This window comes from Lichenostomus cassidix, chromosome 7, assembly GCF_008360975.1.
Source record: "Lichenostomus cassidix isolate B80296 chromosome 7, HeHo_3.0, whole genome shotgun sequence".
In the NCBI taxonomy this organism is placed as follows: Eukaryota; Metazoa; Chordata; class Aves; order Passeriformes; family Meliphagidae; genus Lichenostomus; species Lichenostomus cassidix.
Genome location: NC_139488.1, coordinates 19,367,754 through 19,386,183, shown reverse-complemented (window position 1 = coordinate 19,386,183; position 18,430 = coordinate 19,367,754). Strand labels below are relative to the sequence as shown.

The following is an 18,430-nucleotide window of genomic DNA, read 5'->3' as shown; positions in this document are numbered from 1 at the left end:
CTGAACCTTCAGGTTAAAACACACCATGAAACAAGAGGCCTAATTCCCTGTTGCCTTGTAGTCATTTAGCCATGATCAAACTTGAGAGAGGGAAAAAGCCTGCACAGTGTTTTGGCAACTCTGTGTACTAACTACAAAGAAAAATATATAACTGTCAAGGGCAGGATAGAGGAGATTCTGCACACAGGTTTTTAACCACCTCTCATTAAACAACAGACTAAAGCATGAGTCACATATAATCAACTTCCAGCATAGTAAATTTTATTCCCTTATAAGCTACGTCACTATTTCAAAGGTAGGGGGGGAAAATGAAAGAGTTTTAAAAGTATGTTAAATAAATGTGTTATTTTTTACATTCCATTGCCTTCTATTTTAAAGTAAGATTGTGTACAATTTTTGAGTTATGAGTTACCAAAAACGTGGGACAAGAGTGGAAATGAGAGTACCCTTAGCATACCCTGTACTTACCTGAAGAGTCCTTTAAACTTCTATTTGACAAGGCTTTAGCCTGAAAGTCAAAAAAGCTTCAATTACACTAAAGAAAGAAAAACAAGTGTAAATCAAAGAAAAACAAGTGTGGCATGCCAGAGCTGACCAACACTTACTTATGTCCAGCTGGCTATGTGAGAGAACCTGAAGTTAGCCAAGTAATTAAGAGTAACAATGAAAAACCCTGCCTATGTAAGGGTACTTTTATTATCCACTTAATAGTCCATCCAAAAATAAGTCCCTAAGGACACCAAGTCACTTGGGGAGACACTGGAGAACATGTTCTGTGTCTGCCTGTGTCCTCCTGGCTGGTGCCCTTGGAAAAAGAGTTCTGGAGGTTGGGCTGGCTGTGCTGAGCAGCACATGCCTGCCCACTGGGTCACTGGCCCAGAAACCCCAGAATCTGGGTGTGTTTGTCCACAGTACTGAGGTGGGTAAATGGCAAAAGGCTGCATCTGTTCACTGCAGTCTTCATGTGCTGATGTGTAGTTGTGACCATGTGGCCTGGGACAGGAGGAGAGAAAGAAGACAGAATCTGCTGTGTTCTAGGGCTGTTCTAACAGCCCTAGAGCACAGCAGATGAAAACAGAGTGAAAGGGAGTGGAAAATCTTTGAAAATCCTTTTAAATATTTTCTCATATGACTTATACTATATACATTTGGTCCACAATGAAACTGTTGAAAAGCAATTATATTTATTATTAAGAAAGCCAGCTGCACTCAAATGTGGTATCTTTACATGGTCTAAACCACATGAATATACATAGTGCTTTATTCACCACTTGATGTGACTTACTGATCGTACTTTTTCTCCAAACCTTTCCTAAGTACTTAAGAACCAACAGTTTTTTACTGGAAGGTGCTTTGTTTCCTGCCAAAGAGCACTGAAACAAAAGCTGTTGCCTCCAGCCTTTGCCAGGGCTAAGCAGTGTAAGGTGAGCACACAGAGCACAGCCAGAGGTATGGCAGAAAGCATACTTTACCTCCATGCCTCACTAAATAATACATTGGCAACGCAAGCACGCAAGAGATTTGGTGTCTTGTAACTACTATCAGACGTGTGTCTATCGAGCCTCAAGTTCGTTAGTCAAATGAGACCAATGAATTAGAGAATGTTTAAAATTGTCTTCCTTTAAATACGCACACAATGAGCGCAGCAGAGTCACGACTGGAAAACTTGACTGAGAAGAACACAGCGGTAAGATAAACTCAGTGCAAATATACAATTTATGTGATTTTTTTGTTTGTTTTTGTTTTCTTTTGCAAATACTCTGTCTAGTGCGGGGCCTGATACTGCTCACGTAATAAATGAGAATGGTGGGATAAAAGGAAAAGTAATAAGCATGTCTTTCCTCAATCCTATGAATATGAATAATGCACTTTCTAGTCCTCTCTTTTTAGATGATAAAATGTGTTGATTTTGCTGGTAAGATATGAGAAATTAATGTTTCAGCGTGATTTGCCTTAAAATACTGGAACCTTGTTACACTAGCTAGAACAGGGTCTGTCACATTTCAAAACTGAAACAACTTTTAAATTTTTACTGTTTAGCTTTGCATATTTGTATCAGGACAATGTTAGCATGTTAAATGACAGCCCAAAAAAATGTATTTTCTTAAAATATAACTAGAATTTTGGAAGTGCTTTACATTTTCTAGTTATGAAGAACTATTTTAGCTCCTCATAAACTTGTCTGAGTTGCTTTTGTTAAGAAGTGTCTGAAATATAAATGAAGAAATGTTACAGACACTGGAGGCTCTGCTTACCTGCAGAAGAAACTGCAAGCTTTTCAAGCAGTGGTGTCAGAAATGTGGCCAGCTATTGTGCGCACATATAAAGAGTCCTTTGCAGAAGACAGATTATTTTGTGATGTGAACAGTAAACATTGGAGTTTGACTACATGACTGCTGTCGATCCCTTCCAACTGAACTATTTTATGCTATTCTTGACTAGATTTAGTGGAGAACTTGGGCAGATACTGGTCCTCTCTTTCACCCCTCTGCCTCCCTTCCCAGAACTGCAATAAACTAGAGAGTCAGCTTCTTCTTGTTCTCTAGCTCCCTCTGAATCCTGGGGGCTGTTTTTCACTGGTTTGGGAGAATACTGGGTTGAATGATATACAGTCTTCATTTGCAATGTGCTGTTCTTTCATAATTTATCCCAAGATGTCCAGGGAGCCTCATACCAGGGATTCCTGACAGTGAAGATTAACTGGAATGTCTGAGATAGACAGGGAGGTCTCAGACGCAAGAGCTGAATGAAGTAGTACGGCAGATCATGAAAAGGATTTGGCAAATCCTGTCCTCAAAAGATTTTGGGGGTTTTTGGTGTGATGGTTTTTTTTGTGTTGTGGTTTGTTTTGTTGGGGTTTTTTTGTTGTTGGGTTGGGTTTTTTTTTCAGTTGAAAAGGAAATCCAACTGAATATGCCAATTTTGGCAACTGCCAGCTATTTGACAACTGACTGTTTTCTAAAGTTAGGAGAGGATTCACCAGTACAATATGCATAATAGTATCATCCCATGGAAGCAACACTATTCACAAATAGTTTTTCAATTAAACTGTATAAGTTTCCTATTTTTACAATTTCTATTTACTTCTTCACTAGTGAATAAATGAAAGAGTTTACATGTTAGAAACCTTTATGATAGCAAGAATATGATGAAAATGCAGGTAGCCATTTTGGCAACGGAACACAGAGCAGAACTGATAAGAGTTTTCCTCAACAGCTCTTTCCTTGAATGCACATTTTCACCAACTAATTGAATAGAGAGTCTGAACAGTAGAGGAGGGCATATCTTATTTACAGTGCCAGAAAAACAATACCAATTCAATGATCCTACTGTGAAGAATGATTTATCAACAACTTCTAATTTAAAAAAAACCCCTGATACTTACTGGATATCTGCAATTCATCAGTCCACAAAATCCACAGGCCTTCCCATAGCTGTTTTTTCAAGAAAAGTATACATTTATCAGATTTATTACATGAAATGAAGAATTACAATAGGCCTCTTATAAAGTCAGGGGGACAAAGATACAAAAGATCCCAGAGAAGAAACACAAAAAAAGGAAAACCTACAGTTTGACTGCACGGTTTGAATTCTATACTATCACTGGCCTCATAAAGCAGACATATTAATGCAAAAGGTTTATAGACAGCATTCACAAAGACCTAGCTTTGAAGGTTATAGAGCATTTTAGGTACTTTCTTCACAAAAATTCCACCATCCATTTCTGCCATAAGGACTGCTTCACTAACTAACTTAATTTTTTCATACTGCAACCTTCCTTATTCCAACACATCACTTTTGGCCACAGAAGCACACTCGAGTCTCCAAACCAAAGAAAATGAGAGGACAATGCTCCTTGCAGAATTTTAATCTGACTGAAACCTTTATCCTATCACATTAATAATTTTTAAAAATATATTGTTCATTTTTATGGGCTCTTACCTTTTATGAGCAGGTGCAACAGCACTGAAAACATGACTGTAACAGACTGTAAGTTCTGCCTTGCCACAAGCCCTATACATGGGTGGGCTCCTATTATGCATCTCCTGGGAAGAGGCTAGTCACAGACTCACAGATATGAATTTGCCTGTAGTTTCAGCTAATTGGATAATGTAATAAGTCTATTGTCACCATGAGATAAAAAATCAAGATAAGTTTGGGGGAGAAATAAATAGGGCAGAGGACAAATATAGACAGCTGAGAGACAAAAATAGCAGACACAGAAGAAAAAACCCTGATACTTGATAAAAGCAACAGTATCTGTCCTCCCAGTCACTTAAGATAATTTTACAGATGGACAGTAAAAGTTAGAAACTACAATCAGCAGAACCAGTATGAAATTATAATAATGATTTAGGTCAAAGTCAATATCTGTGCTTTTCTCATTTCCTCTATTTTCTTCCTACATTTTCAGAAAGACTAAGACATTACAAAGCTCAGGAAACAATTAAAGTAAATGATAACCCTCAATATCCAGTACTCCTCAAATATTTTACTTGACATAAATTCCCATTAGTATTCTACAGTGGTTGAAACTACTATGAGCAGGAAAGGAAAGAAATTAGAAGGTCAGAGACATTAGTAATAAAAATGTGAAAACCTCAAATGACCACTAGAACAGACCCAAACCCGGTTTGAGTTTTTGGTTTTGCTTCTCTCCTCCTCCCCCAGTTTTCAGAGATACACTTTCATTAAAATACATCTTTAGAAAGTGGCTGAAAGTTTAGGCCTACTTTCAAATTTATTCCTGACATGAATGCAGATGTTACAATGAAATCTCTCTTTTAGGGTGGGGGAACCAACTTTATAAACTGAATTTCCACACAATTTCCCTACATCCAACAAATGCATGTGAACAAAGCAAACATTCACTTCACCCACTATCAGCCACAGGTCCCACACTAGACAAGGGTGAAAGAAACTACCACAATTAGTTGAGAGCTGCAAGGGAGAAATAGGTGCACTCCAGACTATTTTTGAAAGATGGTATAACATGTACCTGAAAATTATTGAAACCAACAAAAGGACCCACTAGCAATGAAACAAACCATAGGAGAATACAGATATTGCATAAGCGCTCTCAAGTGAATTAGGAAAACCCTGCTCCAAGTCTAAAGTCAATCCTTAGAGGCAGTGTAAATCAGGAGTATTTCTAACCTACACCTGTGAGTTAGGATGAACATTCCTGCAGCTGAGGAATTTAACAGCTGTTCTTCATCTTGGGCCAGAAGCCAAACCCATTCAGGATCTTTGATGGAACAGGTACCTGTGGCAGGGGAAGGAAGGATGTCACTCTTTTGCTTACAGGAAGGGCTTGGGAAACAGCTTGCATCAGTTTGGGAAAACTAGCAGGATGTTAACCATAATCACAATGTAGCTCTGCAAAAAAAACTAAAGGAGAAACAAGTCTTGGCCCAACTCCTGGTTGTACAGAAGATATAAACTGTGAGCCAAGAAACTCTTTTCCATACTGTTCAAGAAAGGTGGACCTTGAAGTCTCCTTTGAAAATTATTCCTGGAGTATGTCAAATACCTAGCACTCCTCCAGTGTTTTTTACTCCTAAGCAAGATATTACAGACCATATTAATTGTAGTTTAAAAATTACTCAAAAACCCCCAAGGCCAACTCCCAAAAATGCAGATTTAATTAAATTCAATCAAATATAAGCATATTAAAGCACAGCTATACACATACAAGAATCCCTTTCCAAAAAGGGCCTAATTAATTGAGATTTTAGTTACCTGTTGGGCCTCAGATCTTGTTCACATTTCTTTCTCTTTTCTGTTTTAAATCCGTATTCTTTTCATTCAAATTTCCTTTGGAACGAGATATGAAAACTTACATTTGAGTATTTGCTACATGGCAGAAAACTGCAAAATCAAACCTGTTTGGAGCTGATTTCAGGAAAGAGGAAAACAGATTTCATCGACTGGTACAAAATAACACAATGGCAAATTTCCTTCCCAGGTGTACTGTAAGAAAGATGGAATAAGCCTTTGTGAGCACAGTCAACTGATCAGAAAGGTTTGATATCAACACTTAGCAATTTACCTGACAGAAGAGTTACAGTGCAATTAGGAGAACTGCCCTGGGTTGTGTTTCCAGGCTACCCAAGCACTCTCTCAGCTAATGCAGTAGCCCTTCTGTCTGCCGCTGCTTTAAAATGCAGTGACTCACTCCAGAACACAGCCAGCTGTACCAGGTCTTAAAGGAATCAGCAGTCACCTGTCAAAACACCTTTCATGCAGCACACACTGATTACCAGGCATTCATTCATTAACTCCACTTTGTTTGCAATTCTCACTAATTGCATGCTTTCTGCTTTTCCATTCATGATAGACAGCAATTCTGCTGTCAAGCTTAAGAATAAAATGCCTGAACACCAGCCTTAATTCACCCTATAATTCACATATTCCTCTTGTATGAACACACTGAACCCTTTCACTGACTCTTACTAGATCTTGTATCTTCCATTGGGAAGTGGATTCTGTCCTAGCCACCAGTCTGTGTCTTGACCTGTCCTGCAACCCACAAGGGCTCTTGAGCCACTCCATGGTGGCCTCTGACCCCAGGAACATGTTACATTGGCAGGCCATGCTGGAGCTGGCAGACTTGCCCCTGCAGAAAGGCTCCGTGGAGCTCCTCAAGCAGAGATGGGAGTCTGCCAATGCTGCAAGACCTGGCCTGATGTTCCAGCAGTCACCAGCCCCACCATCCCTGGTGCCAGATAAGACCACACTGGAGAAGATGCCATCAGACAACAGGAGGGCAGATGTGTTCAAGGAGGAGACCCTGGGTGGATCTCAGCTGATGGAGCATGTCCCTGTCACTGTGGAGGAGCTGCGGAGCCACTTCGAGGCCCTGGGGGGTAGGAAGGTAAGTGCCTGGGCAGGATGGACACCTTGAGGGAAGGAATGGACAGGGGCTGCAGAGTATTTCCCAAGCCTCACACCAGCCCTCTGCTGTGCCCTGCTGGGAATGGGGAGCACTGGCCACAGCTCCCATGGATGTCCTGTGGACTGTTTGGATCAGTTTATTAGTAGTGGTTGTCATTATCTATTATTATCTATAGCTTTCCTTATTGCATAATTTTGTTGGTCTGTTTCATTTTAATGGTTACTGACTGGTGCTAATTGCCAAGCTATCAGGTAAATTAGTGTGCAATTGTGTTTGTCTTGTGCTTTTTAGAAGAGGAAAAAACCAAGATATTTCACAGAACCACAGAATAATCTGAATCAGGTGGGACTCACACAGATCATCAAGCCCAATTCTTAAGTGAATGCAGGGATCAAATCCACAACCTTGGCAGTATTAGCACCATGCTAATCCAACTGAGCTCACTCAGGATCTCGTATTATGGCCTGAGAGAATTCCCCAATGAAACTATTTACAAACACTCTAAAACTTTCTGAAACATGTGCTTCTCATTTGTGGAGCAGTATTGATTCCCTTTCAATGAGAATCTTGCTGTCACTTTACCCATTGGCTTTCATGGGCATTAACATGAAAGACCTGGTCAAATTGCAACCTTTATTTGGCATCAGATTTTTGTCTGAGAAATGTCTGTGATTTCTTTGAACTATCTGGGGAGAAGCTATACTTTTTGAAATTTAAAAAATGCTTCAGAGAAGTAAAGGATACTGAAAAGGTTATTAATTTTAATTAGGGTCACTTCATTCATTATTGTAGCTAAAAAGTCTTTCAGCACAGTTTACCTCTTCTGCATGAAAACTGAAATGTCCCTGCAAGTTTTGGTTGCTGAAGGAGTATTTTATACCTTCCACAGTTTAATTCCTCCCTTTTTGTTAATTTATCAATTAAAAAAGAAGTAAATGAAAAATCCCCTTTTAAAAATTTTACCCTGCTTCACAATTAAAGACATACTAATCCTTGATTTCATAATTCGGTGTTCTGCTGCACGATGACCCTGCCAATCCATGCAGTCAAGCCATTTACCTATTTCATTTTAATGTCCAGGGTGATTTAAACATGGTTTTCTGGTCCAGAAACTACAGTTCAGAATAATGCCTGCTGACAATTATATAATTCATACACAAAATTGAGGTACTAAAAGGTATTATAAAGCTTTTTAATGTGAACATTAAAATAAAAATTCATGTGATTCATGAAAAATCTTTTCATTGTCCTTAAACATATAACACACAAAGTGGCAGGAACCAATAAAATAAAGCTATAACTTAATGGGATTATTGAGCCCTTTAAAGACCATATAAAATAGCCATAGACTGCTGCTAAGTGGCATGCTCAAATGCTTTTAAGGTGGAGACCTTTTCGGTTGATCTTAACAATTATTTTTAAACAGTAAAAAAATTTTTTCTTCCTCTGAAGCAATACATTCAGTATTGCAAATATGATCAATCTTGTAGGAGCAAACTGGTTCTATTTTTAGTCTTATTGATACAAAGAGTTCCTTATTGAGTGAGAAAGACTATTTTTTTGGACTGAACAATATTATACTCTTGATAGAATTGAAGACTTTTCTTTAAACAATACTGAAGGTATTTAAAGGTACATATTCAGCATTTGATGTGTATCTGGCTAATGATAAAGACTCTAGAGGTTAGAGTTATCAAAGGTGTTTATTAAGAGTAATTATTGCTAAGTATTTTAGTCATTAAATATTATACCATGAGATAAAAAAATTTACCATGAAAAACAAGAGCATTTGTGTTAGTATGCCTTCAGAAGGCACATTTTGACTCTAATTCTATTAAGTAATGACTGATAAAGAAGATATTTATGTCACAATATAATGAAAGGCCACGGAAAGGTTTTAGCAAACTGATTCAATCTCTTTCAGTCACAGTACATTTCCATGGGCAGGAGGACTGAAGGATGAAGAATGAAATTATGCATATTCCTTGGATTTTTGTAGTGGTTTCACCCAGAAGCCATAAAGAAGATTAGAACAAAATTAAAAACAGCTGTATGTAAAACTAAATCAAAGCCATAGAAATCCCAGTGAAATCTGAAAAATCTAAACAAAATGTCTAAACAAAATTCCAGCAAACTGTATCAGTTACCTTATGCATAAATGAATGTCTTTACTAATATTATACTCAGGAAAAGACTGCCAACTGTTGGAACCCTGCTTGGACAATCTCTTGACTAACTGGACTTTCAACACCAGGCCTATTTTATTATATTATTCCATAGGAAAAATGGATTTTATGCTGAGGCAAAATACTGCTGATCAAATTTTTGAAAATCCCTCATTCAGGCTGCATTTTCATTGCAGTGCTGTTCTTTGTATATGTACAGAATTAATAGAGAAAATCAGGTCAGTTAAGCCATAATGTCACTTTCAAACAATTAGATCAATTATATAAGGAACACTGCTGGTTCAGAAGTGAAAGACATCATTATAGACAGCTACAAATGTATTTAGATTTTACCCAATCCTATTTACTTGAATGAAATTATAATTTCATATTGCAATAAATAACATAAGAAAAGAGTAAATAGTCAGGAATCAAGTTCAGTAATTTTGAAGCTAAATCTCCTGGTGGATTCAAATTACTTTGAATTCACCTGAGTTTATCCCAATAGAAGTTGGATATCTTTATGTCTTAGGAGTATTTATAAGTTAATAATCAAGTCTAATTTTGGAGCCTTTTAATTTAGGCCTTTTGTACCAGGCCTGTCCCTTTCCATTATTTAGACATAAACTGATGTCCCATTCTGTTGAAATGAAAAGTATTTTCCCCTTTGCTATAGGAAAAAAATGTTTATTAGGAAGTAATAATATATTAAAACATCAATTTACTGTGCTGGTGTCTCACTCCCATGAAATAACTACTTTAGTTTATTAGCATTCAAAGGCATTAGAATGCTAAAGCAACTAAAAGGGCTGTGTTTTCTGCAAAGTGATTATGTATGTTTTTCTTAAAATATGTGAAAACATCCCAACAGAGAAAGTAATTTCATGCTTACTTCTTAGAGAAACCTATTCAAAGAACTCATTAAAACCATTCATTTAAATAATCTGGTATATCATCATTAAATTGTGTCCTTTGCTGAAAATATATGAACTGCTGCCAGAAAGTAAATGAAGGCAACAGATGTTTAATGTAAAAGGTTAGACCTTCATTAAAATTTTCTAGCAACATCATTTTTTCCCTTACCACTCTCAGAAACATTTATATTAATTTAGCATACCCATGATTATTGCCTGTCTCTATGTTTTCTGCATGACTCTTAAAAAGAATTCTTCTCTGGTTTTTTGGCTGTTGTAATTTTAATTTAAAGAGGCACTTTTCATCTGTTATGATGAGTTGAATCTTTTGTGGAGTACAGTTAGATAACAGAAAAAAGCATTTTGACAGTGCATCAAATGCCGCTTCCCAGGATGACTGAATTTCCTAGGAAGGAAGTCTGAAAATTACAGTTATTTCTGGAACAGAGAAGTATTTAAATAGGACCATTTAAAACCACAAAGCACATTTTCTCCATGAGATTAAGGTCAAATTTTTTTTATGCTGTTAAACACCATCATACTTCCATCATGACATGGCAACATGATAATAGATATTCCTACAAACTTGGCTATATATACAGCAGATTAACAGGTATTGTAGAAGTATAGAAAAAGAAAAGAGTGTATAACACAGAAGACTTTTTAGAAATACAAGGCTTCTGACAGTTTTTGAGACATTTTCATGACTTCTACCTGTGTCACTGCAGATATGACAAAGTTTAGGCCTTTCATAAAGACCACTGAAGTTAAAGAGCAATATAATTTTATTTTGTGCTAATTGAAGTTCTACATATGAGCCTGTAATCTGTAAATAGAGAAGAATCTCAGTTACTTCAGGAAAACTGAAAAAAAGAAAAGCATCAGTTTGGGTTTCTCCTTTAATATGCTAGAACTCTAATATAAGTCTATTTGTAGAAGTAGAATAGAAGTATCTATGTTTGTTTCTACATAAAACATATGAAGAAACATTCAGTTTATCTAAATAAATACAGAGTTGTTTCCTTTTGCTCGCTCTCTTTTTCTTTAAGAAGGATTTAGAGTGTGATTTTTAATTTTTTTAAAAATTTTTTACAGTGCACTGTAAGCTGTGGTGGTTGCATAAAGAAACTAGATTCTGAAACTAACTAACTATCTTCATTTTTTTTTAAAAATGGTCATTTCATTCCAAACAGAGAGGAAATTTTATATTTTTCATATTTCTTTAGGGCCTGATTTAGCAGAAGTTACTTTCTTCTAAATTCAGGATTATAGCAGACTGCCTATTCTTTGGCTCAAGTCTCCAGAAGGCAGAGAAAAGCAAAGAAGCTCTGCCTGCATATGCAGATGCTATCTCTAATCTGACTGTGTTATTAAATAAGTACACCAAGAGGATGGGCAACTGAGGAATATGGCACTTGGGACTTCTTAAGAAAGGCACACACACACACACAGAGGAAAAAGTCATTAAAGGGTTCTCTAAAGACATGATCACTTATAAATGATCCAAAAACTGGGTGTTGTAGAAATAATCTTTAACATTTTAAAATCTGCAGAGATCAGTAAAGTTAAAACCTCTTAACAAGTCACGATGTGCATTGTGTTTTGTATAGTTTGATCCTGAGGGTGAAGGACTGAGCTTTCTGGGTCATAAAAAAAAACAAATATTACTTCCCTTTCTGACACATAAGTCAGTAAATACTTTGCTTTAGCCAAGTCTATTTCTGTTGTATGGTTTCCAACCTATTAACCACCAGCATCAGAGCTTGATAACCTCTGTGGGAAACTGGCCATAAAGCACTTGGAAAGGCACAGCTCCTTTTCACAGTCAGTGGCCAGGAAAGGATATTTGGAAAAGTACGTTTTACTTATAACATTTTCATTAACTTCATCTCCACATTTATACTAAATTTAGTTTGCAATATTTTATAGACAATAAATATAGACTTCTTATCCTAAATAACTTCTTCTTGAGTATTTGTCCAGTGTGTCAGAACGAACAAATCTCAAAACCTTTTCACTGTCATTCTGTCTGCTCTACTTGGAACAATTTACCAGCCTAGGGTAGCTTAATCAATTCTTGAAGCATGAAAGTGATGTGGAAAGATGAGAAGTAAATATGTCATTACTAGCATGTCTTTGGAAACAGCACTTCTAGGAAAACATAACAGTGAGTTGATTAGGAAGGAAATAAGCTGGTGACCTAAAGCCTGAGAAATCCACAGGTGCTGGCATGCAGGGGAGAGCATATCCATAAATTAAACAAGCCTGAAAGAGACATTGCTTGCAGAGTACAACATGTTATGTGTCAAATGAACAAGATCAAGTTAATCAAATAAGCACCTGCACCAAAACTCACAATTACTGTTTCAACAAGCTATTAAATATGTAAAATAAAATCTCCAGTATGTCTATCATGTTACCTTTCCTCCAGCTGGTACAGCATTTGTGAGAAGAAACCATTAACAATTCTGTTCTTCTCTGACAGTATCTAGTACAAAGAGAAATGGACTCACCGTGTTTCTTAAGTTGTGAGGCTGAAGCAAATGGGTCCAAACAAGCCATACTCAGGAGCTGCATGCTACTGTTGTGAATCTTCATAAAAGCAGAACAGCTCCTGAATTTTCAAAGTACAGCATGGAAGACTTCCCACCTTTACATTTTCAAGGCACAGGTAGTACCAGCAGATGGGTAGATGTCAGTGTTGGCCATTATAGGGTAGAAATCACCTGCTAAATACATTTTACTGCATCAGCTGTTTTAATAGAGGAGATCCTTCAGGAATCCTTTTCACTGTGAAGATCTCACCTGTGCACTTCTGTTCCTGCTTCTTTAGCTCTGTGTCTTTTCCCCTGTTGGCAGCAATTCTGCTTGCTCTGTTGTCTCTTTCAAAAACATTCTGTAAACATGTGATCCTTTCCCAGATGTTTGAGGCCAAGATTCAAAGCAACATGGCATGTTATCTTAAAGCTTAGCAATTGTGAGGCATTTAGCAAATGGGAAGTAAAAAATTAAATGAAAATACCATTGCCATACTTGAAAACTGTTTCTTTTTACGCTTCTGTCATGGTGTGATGGAATGCTTGTTTCAACTGTAACACCTGATTAACAAGTTTGGAATAATAGATGTTACTCAAGATTAGGCAGCCTGTGAACGTTTTACACCCAGGGGTGTTCAATCTATGCACTGGATTTCTTTGAAGCTGTTTACATGAAGTTTGGTCACAGATATTAAATATCACTGCTGGACTGTAGATATGAAAATGGTCCAGAGTAATACTAAATTTGAAATTCTCCCTAATTATACCCACTGACTCAGAGTCTCCATCATTTATAGCTCATCTTGAATTCCCTGCAGCTACATCTCTTACCTAATACCCTCTTTATATGCTCATTGTTAATCATCCATTGTAGAATGTTTCTTTTTTTCTTATTGCTCATTTTCAAATATCAGTCCAGTATCTGACCAAATAAAACACTATTTCCTAAAACTGGTGAATGCTGATAACCCATAATTTTACTAGCTTTTATAGATAGTAATATTGTGGAGTAAAAAACTAATTTGAAAACATGGAATGAATATTAGATAAAAAAGCCTTTGCTAAAGATAGTTGCTAGCTAGAGCCTATACAACTATGCTATTAAAAATAATAACATAAAAAAGCAGTGGAGTAAAACTTAATTTACCTCACTGAGAAAAAGTTTATGAGGAATTTTAAGTTCATGAGTGCTTATATCACAAAAAATTCCCAGCATGCAATTCTCTGGTGATCTGCAGAGCAAATTATGTTGAAGGTACACTGCATTATTACTGAATAAATGACAAATGCTGGGCACATGAACAAATACTGCTTTCTGTAATTTAGGAAGCAACATCAGAGAATACACCACATATTTAATTTCTTAAAAAATTATTGTATGTTCAATGGAAATAAATACATTTAAGACTTTAAAGTGTGTCAATTCCTTGGAGCTTGTACTAAGGGAAAGACTGCAGCTCAACTTAAGTCTGCGTGTTTTACTTTTGGCTCTTGACTACAACAGACAGATCTGCCTTGGTTGCTTGAATAACTAGAGAAAAACACTTCTTGTGTCCTACTTCAAAAAGTGGCATCAGTGAAATCTGGGAACCAGAATGCTCAGTATTACAGGAAATTGTCAAATCTTAGCATCCAGGCCATATTTTGGAAGGAAACAGGGGAGGGTTGAGGAAAGAGTGTATGTGCAGCCAAAACAGAATGCCTACTGAGTACTAGAAGTACTAGTCATTTTGTAAGCCATTTGCTTCCCCAGTCTGCATTTGTTTCTGCTTTGTTATTTTTTTGTTTCTGTTTCACACCACAACATTCTTCTAATAATTTTCAGCTATTTAAATTAATTACAAAAATAATGAAAAAGCAAACAACTGTGGAAAATGACAACAGAAAGAATGTAAATGTCTGCAGCAATATTGGACACAAAACCATCATGTTACAAAACACTTTCACAAACATTGTTTTGTTTTGCTGAAAGGCAGAGACACACACTGAAATATTTTAAGAATGTTGAGAGGTCTAAAATGATAGGCCTCTGTATGTAAGTAAATTTCAGCAAGAGCATGCAAAGAAAAGCAACTGTCTGTGAATTTATAAGAAACAGACAAAAAACTGGAACCCCCACATGCTCTCAAGGAACCCAAATACAAAATGTTTGTTTCATACTTGCAAATAACAGTAACACTGATAAAATAAAGATTACTATATTTCCACTGCATAGATAAAAACACAGAGATAAGAAATTACATCCTTAAATATGCCCTTTAAGATAAATATAATAAAGAAAAAAAATATAAACTTGACACGTGAATTTAGTATACAGCAGTGTTCCTTTTACAACTGCAATGCAAAGAAGGTAATAAGTTCATTGTAAACACTAAATAAAAATTTATTGCACTAAAAAAGAGCAGAATTCTATAAAAAAGTGTTGGTGTGGATTTTTTAAAATATTGTGGTAAATGTTTTTCCAATTACTTTGGAATTATATAAACAGAATGTGTCAGTTATCATATTTGAGTCAAATGTTTGGTATGTATCTGTAAATTAAAAAAGTGAAAAAGGCAGGAGGAGTTAGAACAGGAAAGCTACTGCATTTAATTTTTGTTGTGCTGCAAACCTTAATTTGTGCCTCCTACATGGAGTGCCTTTTATGCTGCCACAGGTCATGATTCTGGAAAAAAAACCTCTGATATTATTCTTGGTTACTAATCACACTGGTTTAGAAAAAAGTTTCCATGACTAGAACCAAGCATGAAAATTGTCATCTGTTAATGTCAGTTAGGAAGTTATACTGCCTGTACTCGCTATAATTTTTTGTTGCTGTTCTTTCTAATATATTTCATATTAAACACAGCTGTCTCAGATCCAGACTTCTTATTCTGCATCTTTTGCTGGTAATGTATTGCCAGTTATTTATATAGACTTCTAGTATACACTTAGTATAAATTCTCTTTGATTTTTATGTGATTTCATTTAAATTTGCTTTCAAACACTGCCGTAAGTTTTACTTCTACCAAGTCTGGGATTTTTTTATTTTGTAGTCTTCATAAATTTTATCTTGATTTAGTTTTTTAAAGATATTGTATCTGGCCTACTTTAAACAATGCTATTTAATCACTGTATCACAATACTTAAAAAAAGGCTCACTCAAACTTGTTTGATTACTATCAAATTACTTAAATGTGGCTTCATTGTCTTTATCTGCTTATAAAATACACAAGTATTTTGACTTCCAAAAATAGCAGTAGATATGGGCCACTGCACATAGTTTAGGTAGGGAAGTTTCTATACCTACTGTATAACCTATAGTTATCTATTTAATCCATTGTCCAGCTGCTGATTTAGCACCAATCTTCATCATCATGCTGTGAGAAGTGCTATAACACTCCAAATCAATATAATGCAATTGGCTGCATATAACTGTGTGTGGCCTCAGCATGAAACATCCCTACATTACCCAACACTGTTTACGGTACAAATTCAAAACATACCAGCTACAGTAAAAAAATTAACTATAGCCCAGCCAAAACCAGCACAGATGGCAATTCTGCAGATAGATCTTCTGTTTCCTCAGGTTGCCACAAGCTCTTTTCAGGGCCTCTGTTTCATGTATACAGCACAGCTATCTTAAACCCTTCCTCCAAATGAAAATGGTCTTATTTTAAAACTGTCTCTAGCTGAAAAGGATACACATCTCTGGATCTGGTCTGGAGATAAAATTAATAAGCGGGTTCCAGGCAGCCACAGGGATTCTTTTTAAAGCCTCAAGAGAAATTCTGTCTTAGTGAAATGGAGCATTGCAGAGCATCAACTGAGAGCCATGGCTCCGTCCCAACAGTTTCCTTACTGGCTTCAGAGAGTTTATGCAGCAGGTGTTATTAGCACTCCTCTCTAATAGTCACTTGAGGGGGTCTGCCATCAATCTTAATAATGCCATCAGCATTTCAGCAGATGGTACACATGATTCCATGCACTCCCATTGCACCAGAATGGATTCTCACCATATTTTAATTACAGATGAGAAATGTATCAGAAAGAGCTTGTCTCATGCCAGTATTTCCAAAGGTTTTTTCCACTCAGGACAAGATTATACCATTTTATCTTTGCTTTTTTTTTTTTTTTTTTTAAATAGTTCACTGTGATTTTGGGATTTACAGATATTATCAACTCGCTCAGCACAAGAATTAACCTCAAATAATTTCTGTGTACTCTCCAGCAAAGCAGTCTCTTGTTTTGAATTAGAATTTGAGATGCCAACTTTTTGTAGGCAATGTAAATGTTAGGAGTCAGTTCTGCAAAGTGCAACCTGAATTGCCATTGAAACAATTATTTGAATAGCAACTCTACCTTAAACTGACAATGCAAGTAAAACGCATGAACAGATCAAGATTTTATGTAACTTTAAAGCAACAGATTTGATTTGTAAACACTTATCCTACTGCTCCACTCACTTCCTACCTCCTCATACGTTTGTGGATTTATTGTTTTCCTTTCTTATGCTTTTCCAACTTATGTTTTTTCCTTTTCTCTTTGGTCCTATTCCTTCAACCCCTCTCTGTCCTTTCTTACACATGCATTCTTTTAGTAGACACTAAATGGAAGTTAGGTGGTAGATGGTTTTCCTTTAGGTAGCACATGTAATGAATGAAGTTAACACACAACAGGATGAGGATGAGTGCATATTTTGAACACATGTAAAGATGTCCTTTAAGAAAGAGTAAATACTTTGAACATTAACAGTAGATTTGATAATCTACTTAATATGCTGAATGCAAATTCTTCTTGCAATCCAGGGTAGTTCTATGTATGCAGAAAAGGTAGTAGTAATTTGGTAAATAGTTTTCCTCTATTTAAAACTTCATGTGTTCTGGCTTACTGACTTTTAGATTAGTGCAGGACAGGATAGCAAGTGGAAAATTCACTATCTAAATGAAGCATAGCCACTCAGTAGGCCACTGAAATTGGAATCTTTACTGTTGGCATTTCTAACTGTAATGATTGCATATTCCTTGAAATTTGGCACTCCAGTGCTTTATTCTTCTCATCATGTCTAGAGTATGAGATCAGAACATAAAAATAGCTTCTTGTGTCACCTTTTCCTGAGAAGTACATGCAAAAATAGAATATAATTTCAGAGCCAGCACATATAACTGAAGTAATTACATGATAGGAAGTTACTTGAGTATGGACAGACTTCAACAAATTATGTCCAAGAAAAAAGAAATTACATAAATGCCATTAACAGGATGCCCAACAGAACAGTTTATATCCCAGTTAAATACCAGATCCCACCAAGACAGCACATAGAGTTACAATAGCTTGATATGAACTGAGTGCTGCATTAATCAGAAAGAAGAAAAAAATATCTTTTACTTTTCATTTGGCAAGTTTTTCAAGAGTTGCACATATTAGCCTCTAATTAAGCATCTCTTGGCATTACCTCAGTGCTTTTTCAAATGTTAATTCTATCCTTATTAAGAAAATGTCTTTGACATTCACTGTCATTAGGTTATCTGGGCAGATACCCCAATAAAAAAGAATGCAAATTAAATTTTTCCCAATTAAATGGAGTTTATGGTGATCATAACACTTTTCAGTAACTTTTTCACAGTAGGAAATATCATTTCCTGAGAATAAATCTGAGCTCTAGCACTGCGACTGGAGCCACAGTGTAAGAATATCATCACTCCAAAGCCCCCACTAAGACAGGGATGCTCTTTGCAAAATGGGGTTAGAGCAGCTTGAGGCTGAAAGTCCCTTCTGCCATAGTGGCCCACATCATAGAAGTCTCTCCATAAAGATATTACATGGAAACCTCTTCATTAGGGCCAGTATTCCTGTAATTGACATTAAAAATGGTCAAAAAATACGCATTAATTGTTTCTAAGTTCATATTAAAATTCATGTCCAAAATACTAAGTT

The 18,430-nt window shown here is 36.2% G+C and overlaps 1 long non-coding RNA gene across 2 annotated transcripts in view; it reads right to left on the bottom strand.

Annotated features, from left to right (window-relative positions):
* Positions 1 to 6,168, bottom strand: part of LOC146434696 (uncharacterized) — a 54,615-nt gene extending 48,447 nt beyond the window's left edge. For both annotated transcript variants that reach the window (XR_014853289.1, XR_014853288.1), the window contains exon 1: positions 6,053 to 6,168. This is a non-coding gene — a long non-coding RNA (uncharacterized LOC146434696). The remainder of the gene's footprint in view (positions 1 to 6,052) is intronic.
* Between the last annotated feature and the right edge of the window lie 12,262 nt (positions 6,169 to 18,430).